The 7,392-nt window shown below is 50.2% G+C and overlaps 1 pseudogene; it reads right to left on the bottom strand.

The window, feature by feature from the left end:
* Positions 1-1,885: 1,885 nt before the first annotated feature.
* LOC118652535 lies at positions 1,886-2,004 on the bottom strand (annotated as a pseudogene).
* Positions 2,005-7,392: the final 5,388 nt, after the last annotated feature.

Below are 7,392 nucleotides of genomic sequence, written 5' to 3'. Positions count from 1 at the left end.
TTGTCTTCATCAGAAGTTACACGGCCTTTCCTAACCAGCAGTTGTAAATGACCACCCGAGTACATTGCCCCTTCAGCCCAAACTGGGGTCTTGGTGCTGAGGAGTGAGGGAGACCGTGTATGAGGTGAGCTACAGTGCCGAAGCAAACTGTAATCCAGCGAGATAAAGTCACCATCAACTTATATGTCCCTAACAACACTGCTGAGAAATGGGACATGATTACAGGGACACATTTGCAAAGTCACAGTCACTCTGGGAGTTTTTAAACAGCCTCTTTCAGACTCTGATTGACCAAGCAGGCGAAAAGTGTGTAAGAATGAAGAAGCTGCCGAAACCGGTTTGGCTCAGTGGATAGAGCGTCGGCCTGCGGACTGAAAGGTCCCAGGTTCGATTCCGGTCAAGGGCATGTACCTGGGTTGCGGGCACATCCCCAGTAGGAGGTGTGCAGGAGGCAGCTAATTGATGCTTCTCTCTCATCGATGTTTCTAACTCTCTATCTCTCTCCCTTCCTCTCTGTAAAAAAATCAATAAAAAAAAAAAAAAAAAAAAAAAGAATGAAGAAGCTTTAAATCAGTGCTAATCAAAATCTGGTCTGTGTACTAGTGTGCCACAAGGTTAGGCACTTACACCAGAATGTAAATCACTATGCCACTAAGCCCTCAGTTCAATTAGGTTAATAGATTTAAAAAAAATATTAGGCTCGCCCTAACCGGTGTGGCTCAGTGGATAGAGCATCAGCCTGCAGATTGAAGGGTCCCAGGTTTGATTCCGGTCAAGGGCATGTACCTTGGTTGCAGGCACATCCCCAGTGCGGGGCGTGCAGGAGGCAGCTGATCGATGTTTCTCTCTCATTGATGTTTCTCACTCTCTATTCCTCTCCCTTCCTCCCTGTAAAAAAATCAATAAAATATATTTTTAAAAAATATTAGGCTTTCTTGATGAAAGAAAGTTTTTAACTGGTTTACATTCTAGTACAAACTCCTTATCTTGTCATAGACGTGATAAATTGTTCACAGACCATCTACTTTTTGACTAGTCTTCTATGTAAAGATTTCTTCTTTGACCAGCTACTTTGAGTGATACTGATTGAAATAATACCTCAGCAAGCTTAAAACCAAAACAGATGATAATTATTTGTTCCTAAAAGTTACCATGCGTCTAGGACTCAACTAATCCTGTCCAAAACCTGAGGGCCTGTCAATAGGAGAGTCAGATGTGAATCCAGGCCAATCTAGACGCCATGGCTGTTAAGTGCTCTGCACCGCAGGCCATCCCGGTGGGGGAGCTCATGTCCCGGTGTGACTCTCCCCCTCCACAGAGACCGCAGGGCGAAACGCTTCACCTTCTGCCAGTGTGTGCACAGGATCTGAACTGGTGCACTTACAGTTCCTATCACACAGAGAATGGCTGATATAAGTTGAATCTCACATTTCAGTTTTACCTCATGTTAGCTTCCTCAGTTTAGGCAGAGTCCATTTACTAAGTTAATTTTCAGAAAGTCCTGGTCCCGCGTGCAGAACGGCAGGTGAAGGCGTGGCTGCCGTGTGCCTCCCTGTCATAGGGCCAGTTGAGGAATGTGAAAAGAACAGAGCTTACCATCCCACAAACCTCAGCTGAGCTCATGTTAGACTTTCATTTTTCTATGAATTGAGGATAGACGTCACTGTGAGAACAATAAGAGAAACACTGGAATCGTGGCTATTACTTGCTCTTGACTTTTACCCCAATCTCATTTCCTTTTTCTCATAGTAGGCAGGCCCTGTTAGCAGCTTAAATTGTATCCTTCATGTCCTTATTCTGTGCAATTATATAGTACAGATTAAATATGGGATTAGTGTTTTATTACTATTATTTTGCAAAAAAAAAAAAAAATTTTTTTTTTTAAAGCCTATAGTACCCGGTATTCCCAGGCTGTCTCCCATCCAAGTACTAACCAGGCCAGACCCTGCTTAGCTTCCGAGATCAGATGAGATCGGGTGTGTTCAGGGTGGTATGGTCGTAGACTATTTTGCAAAAATTTTATGTTGCTTTTATAGCTGTGTGACTTGCTTTTTTTCACTTAACAACGTGACTGGGAGTTCTGTCTGTTGGTGTATATAGCTCTCTCTCACCCTGTGTGCTGTGATACTGTATCATGTCAGATGTATTCATGTAGACAGTCTCCTATCTAGAGATATCTAGGTGATTTCTAATTTTTTGCCATGAAACATAACCTTGTCTGTGATTGTATCTAGTCTCCAAAGTTAGCTCTCAATAAAGTCCACCTCCAGGCTTTCCTGTCCTGACATAGTCCACTCCCACACTGAATCTGGGCCGACAGCGACTCACTGTAACCAACAGAAAGCAAGGAGTTGCTGTAACAGTTCCAGGCCTAACTTACGAAGGACTGGCATTTCCGCTTCTGTGGTCTTTGGAGATGGCCATCATGCAAGAAGCCCTTCTGAAGACAGGCCACGCACAGAGCCTTGTTGACGGACATGCCCCACATTCCCTTGGGACAAAGGCCTCCTGGAGGAAGCCCAACCGCCACGCATGTGCATGAAGAAGCTTTTCTACAGCCCAGTGGGAAACTACCCGCTAAGCCTCATCGACCCACAGAACCTGAGGCATAATCATGATTGTTTTTCTCTACTAAGAGCCGGCTTTACTACGTGGCCACAGATACATAATGGTCAGTAATAAACAGTGCGATTTCCCTCCCCTCTCTCTGTATAGAGAACTGAATGGCCCCAGTTAGAAGTTGCCCCCATACACCAAGGTTGCAGGTTCAACCCCAGTCAGTGCACACAATTGGTTGACTAGAATCAACCAATGAATGCATAAAAGAGTGGAACAGCCCTGGCTGGTGTGCTAAGTGGTTAGAGCAGCCGTGGGCAAACTACGGCCCGCGGGCCAGATCCGGCCCGTTTGAAATGAATAAAACTAAAAAAAAAAAAAAAGACCATACCCTTTTATGTAATGATGTTTACTTTGAATTTATATTAGTTCACACAAACACTCCATCCATGCTTTTGTTCCAGCCCTCTGGTCCAGTTTAAGAACCCATTGTGGCCCTCAAGTCAAAAAGTTTGCCCACCCTGGGTTAGAGTGTCAGTACGAGCAACACACTGAAGGGTCTAGGGATAGATTCCTGGTCAAGGGCATGTACCTGGTTTGTGGTTCGCTTCCTATCAGATGTAAGATTGTGTGCAAGAGGCAACCAGTCAATGTGTCTCACATCCATGTTTCTCTCTCTCCCTCCTTCCTCCCCCTCTCTCTGAAAAGCAATGGAAAAAATATCCTCAGGTGAGGATTAACAACAACAACAACAACAAAGTGAAACAACAAATCTCTCTCTCTTTCTCTCTCTCTGCTTCTCCCTCTCCCTCCCCCTCTTCCTCTCTCTCTAAAATCAATAAAGTAAGAAATAGATGTTCCAACAAACTTGCAAGGGGGGGGGGGAGAGAGAGAGAGAGAGAGAGAGAGAGAGAGAGAGAGAGAGAACTGGATGACTAGGTCATAGGGCACACACATCAACATCCTGCTGAGTAGCCCTCCCAAATGGCTGCACCCAGTTACCCTGACACACGATGACGGGGAGAACCACTTTCGCGTAAAGTGCTTGCCAGGTCAAACCCGGGGTTTCATTTCATTGCATTTCTCAAAGTAAGTGTATTTTTCTTTGGTTATCGGCCATTTGTGTTGACTTTCCTGTTAGTCCCTGGCTGGAGGAGAGACCAGGAGGCCTGAGAGCTGGGCTGCCCCGAGCTTGTCTTCCGGGGCTGCTTCTGGCCTCGGCCTTCCAGGTTCCAGGCGCCCTTGCCTCGGTGCGCAGCTCCCGCAGCTGGCAGGCAGCTGCAAGCTCTGATCGCCCGGCCAGGGAGAGGCCACGGGCCTGTGCACGCCGCACATTGCCATGCACGTAGGTGGACATCTCCTGTGCCCTCCCAAAGAATCAAAAGCCAAACCCAGACCCCAGCGGGTTTGGCTCAGGGATAGAGCGTCAGCCTGTGGACTGAAGGGTCCCGGGTTCAATTCCAGTCAAGGGCACATGCCCGGGTTGTGGGCTCAGTCTCCAGTGGGGTTGGGGGAGTGGGGGGGGGGGTGGCGGGAGGGTGGGGGTGGCAGGAGGGTGGGGGCGTGCGGGAGGCAGCTGATCAATGATTCTCATCATTGGTGTTTCTCTCTCTCATTCTCTCTGAAATTAATAAAAGAATAATAAAAATAATAAAAAAGAGCCGCTGTGTACCACCTGAGCCGCTGCTACTGCCTGAGCAGCCTCACCCGGTGGTGGGAGACTGGACAGCACACTCCTCACCCCTGCACCTGGCCTTTGGGCCGCCCTAGCAGTTATGACCCTAAGCCTCTGTTCTGACCCCAAAGCCCCAGCCACTCACATTTGAGGATACCTAAGCCCCAGAGTGGCCCCTGCATAATCGGGGTGGCCTCCTGTGGGTCTCTGTGGGACCTGTAATGCTGTGTATGTGTGGGGGAGGAGGGGGTGCAGGGGGCACAGAACTGCCCGTGCACCCATCACGCCAGCACCAGCTCATCAGGGTTTGTGGGGTAGGAAGAAGAGCCCTCCTGCGGGCTGTGGCTGCCCCGCTGCTGGCCCAAATTTGGAAGATCAAGTCTTTCCTGGAAGCTCAGTGTCTCTCTGCGGAAAGCCCTTCGGGAAATGCCCCTGGCTCTGGGATGGATACGCTGCCCAGAGGGAAAGAGTATCCACGTGTGTGAGTGATCCGGAGCAGCTCTGCCCGCCTCCTGGGCACCGGCTGGGGCCTCCTTCTCTCAGAATGAGTGCTGTGATTTTGTCTATTTTTTTTTTTAAATATATTTTATTGATTTTTTACAGAGAGGAAGGGAGAGAGATAGAGAGTTAGAAACATCGATGAGAGAGAAACATCGATCAGCTGCCTCCTGCACATCCCCCACTGGGGATATGCCCGCAACCCAGGTACATGCCCTTGACCGGAATCGAACCCGGGACCCCTCAGTCCGCAGGCCGACGCTCTATCCACTGAGCCAAACCGGTTTCGGCCGATTTTGTCTATTTTAAATACTTTTACATTGGACAATTTTGTATTATGCACGATAATCTACACTAATAAAAGAGAAACATGCAAATTAACCATCACTCCACCACTTCGCTACACCCACCAGCCAATCAGGAGCGAGTACACAAATTAACCCAACTAAGATGGCGGCTGTCACGGAGCTGGATTGCCCCTGGCTATGGAGGAAGCCAAGCTTCCCGCCTGCCCTGGCTGGCCCTGGGCTCTGCTCAAGGCTACAAAGTTTCAATTATAGAAGATAAATAAATCCCAGATACCTGCTTCCAGCCAGCTGTGGCCTCTGCTCAAGGAGGCGCTGAAAAAAAAAGAAAAAAAGGAGAGGCTGGGAGCTTGGGTCGCAGGGGGGGCGTGGCCAGCCTGAAAACAGCCATCAACCCCTCACCCAGGCTGGCCAGGCACCCCAGTGGGACCCCCCCCCTCACCCTGAAGGGGCTATGGCTAGCCTGAAAATGGCCCTCAGCCCCTCACCCAGGCTGGCCACACCCCCATGGGGTGAGAGTCCCCGCTGGGGGGCTTGGCCAGCCTGCAAACAGCCATCAGCCCCTCACCCAGGCTGGCCAGGCACCCCAGCAAGACCCCCACCCTGATCTGGGACACCCTTCAGGGAAAACCAGCCAGCCCCCACCCATGCACCAGGCCTCTATCTATACTAACAAAAGGGTAATATGTTAATTAGACTGGGAGACCTTCCAGACATTCTTCTGGACAAAGCCATGGTGGCAGGGCCGAGGTAGAGGCAGTTAGAGGCCAAGAGGGGAGGGCAGTTGTGGGTGATCAGGCCAGGATGGGACGGCAGTTTTGGGTGATCATGCTGATGGGGGGCAGGGCTGTTGGGATAAGCGGACCAGCAGGGGGGGGCAGTTGAGGATGAGCAGGCCATCAGTGGGGTCAGTTGGAGGTGATCAGGACAGTGGCGGGGGCAATTTGGAGTGAGCAAGCCAGCAGGGGGGCAGTTGGGGGCAAGCACACTGGCATTGGGGGGCAGTTGGGGGTGATCAGGCTGGTGGGGGGGGGGCATTTGGGGTGGAGCAGGCTGGCAGGCAGAGAGGTTAGGTGCAATCAGGCAGGCAGGCAGGCAGGTGAGTGGTTAGGAGCCAGCAGTCCCGGATTGTGAGAGGGATGTCCAACTGCCAGTTTAGGCCTGATCCTTGTAAACCAGCAGTAGGACAACCTTCGAGGGGTCTCAGATTGGAGAGGGTGCAGGCCGGGCTGAGGGACAACCCCCCACTCCCATGTATGAATTTCGTGCACTGGGTCACTAGTTTTATAATAAATGGGAAGTAATTTGAAAGGGCTCTCTCCGGTCTGTGTTCATTGATTGCATCGTGTGAGTGTCCTGGGGCTGCCACAGGAAGGCCGCCGGGGGTGGCAGAAACAGCAATTGCTCTGCTTCCGGTGCCATTCCTACTGACCCTGTGTTGGCCAGCCCAGCCCCGCCCAGGTGCCAGGAAAGGTCTGCCCAGGCCTCCCTCCAGCAGGCTGTTGGTGTGGGCACCATCACTCCAGTCTTCTAGATGTGCTTCCTCTCTACATGCCCCACTTTCCCCTTTCGTCAGGGCACAGTCTCATGGATGAGGGACCACCTGACGACCTCATCTTAGTTTGGTCACCTCAAAAGACGATTCCCAAATAGGCCACATTCTCAGGTACCGGGGTTAGGACTTCAACACCCCTGGGGCGCCACCGTTCAGCCCCTAACCTACATCAAAGCCAGAGGGGCAGTTGTAAGGCAGGTCCTGCAGTCTCAGGCTGCCGGAGCGTGCCTGTGGAGCGTGCCCGTGGAGCGTGCCCGTGGCTGGATAGTTTTCTCTGCCTTTCAGAGACTGCGTCACGCAGGAGAGGGGCTGTCTGATAAGCCTGGCCGTTGAGGATCCATACAGGTAGAGCGTCTACATTTGCTTTTGAGAAATAAATTATGTTTAAAGGGAATTTTAAAGATACTATAGGGATGAAATATTGTTGTTGAACAAAATAGTTATCAACATTAGTATTTTAATCTAATAATCCTACCGTAGTAAACATGGTGATAAAAATACCTCTTTTTTTTCCCCAAAAAAAGAATCAACTATTATTTCTAACTGCTTTGTCAGGAAAAAGATTCTTACCACATGCGTGGTGTCGTGGGAAACTTTTGGATCTGCCCCTGGTTCCTGGCACAGAGCTCCTAAAACCCGTGTCTTTTTACTCATAACAAGCTCCTTGGAACCGTAGCTGTGTTTACCTGATGAGGAGACTCTTGAGGGCCCTCGGTAGCTTAGGAATGTGGACTGGTCACCCAAACACCAACCCATGTTTAGAGAGTTCAACATTCAGCTCCCATCCCCAGTGGCCATACCCC

This window comes from Myotis myotis, unplaced genomic scaffold (genome assembly GCF_014108235.1).
Source record: "Myotis myotis isolate mMyoMyo1 unplaced genomic scaffold, mMyoMyo1.p scaffold_m19_p_31, whole genome shotgun sequence".
NCBI lineage: Eukaryota > Metazoa > Chordata > Mammalia > Chiroptera > Vespertilionidae > Myotis > Myotis myotis.
Note: the sequence above shows the minus strand (reverse complement) of the source record. Positions and strands in the feature narration are given on the sequence as shown.